Consider the following 896-nt stretch of genomic DNA (forward strand, 5'->3'; position numbering starts at 1 on the left):
TGAGGGTGAGGGGTAAAATGGGATTATTCTACAAAGAAGAAATAGGGTAAGAGAAGACAAAAAGGATGTAAGGAGGAGAAAAATGTGCATGTTATCGGCGAATATACGAGAAAGAAGGAAAGAGATAGGGAGGGGAGGACAAAGGAGTATAAGAGAAATAGAATTAAAAGAGAGAATTTTGAAAGCAACACAAAGAAAGAGAACGAAGGGGGATAGAAAGTGAGGACTGGCCAGAAAGTAGAATGAGAAGACCTGTAAGAAATAAATAGAGAAAGAAACAGAACACGGAGAGGAAAGTTATAGAGAGAGAAAAAAAACCCTGCAAAATGTGAAATAATCATACTACATAATTTTTCCTACAAACAAACAAACAAAACTACAGGAAAAGAAATTGCTGAAATAAAACAAGTGAGCAGAAAGACAGAAAAAAGGAGCAAAAACGGACGAGTTTAAAGGAAAAGGAAGGCATACGGACGCAGCGAAAAGAAAACGGGAGGAGGAGCCAAGGCAGCCGAGAGATAAAGGGGCTGAGAAATTAACCGAAAATGAACAGGAAAAAGAGCGAAGAGGTGCGGCCGAGAGAATGGATGAGGAGAGAAGGAAGAGAAAGAGGAAACGAAAAAAAGAAACTAATAAAGATACTAAAAAACAACAACACAAGAAACAGCTATATACAGAGAGAGAGACGTACAAAGAAACATCCAAGATAAAAAAAAAGCGAAAGGGAGAAATGAAGAAATCCTTCCCCCCCCCCCAAAAAAAAAAAAGTAAAAGAACTTTAGCCCAAGCACCGTACGCGCAAAGGCGATCAAATCTCCACCAACGACTTGATTTTAATGAGCGGACACAAAGCCTCAACAATGCCTCGGCCTCGTCCGCCGCGGCCATAAAGCTCT

Source organism: Penaeus monodon, chromosome 24 (assembly GCF_015228065.2).
Source record: "Penaeus monodon isolate SGIC_2016 chromosome 24, NSTDA_Pmon_1, whole genome shotgun sequence".
In the NCBI taxonomy this organism is placed as follows: domain Eukaryota; kingdom Metazoa; phylum Arthropoda; class Malacostraca; order Decapoda; family Penaeidae; genus Penaeus; species Penaeus monodon.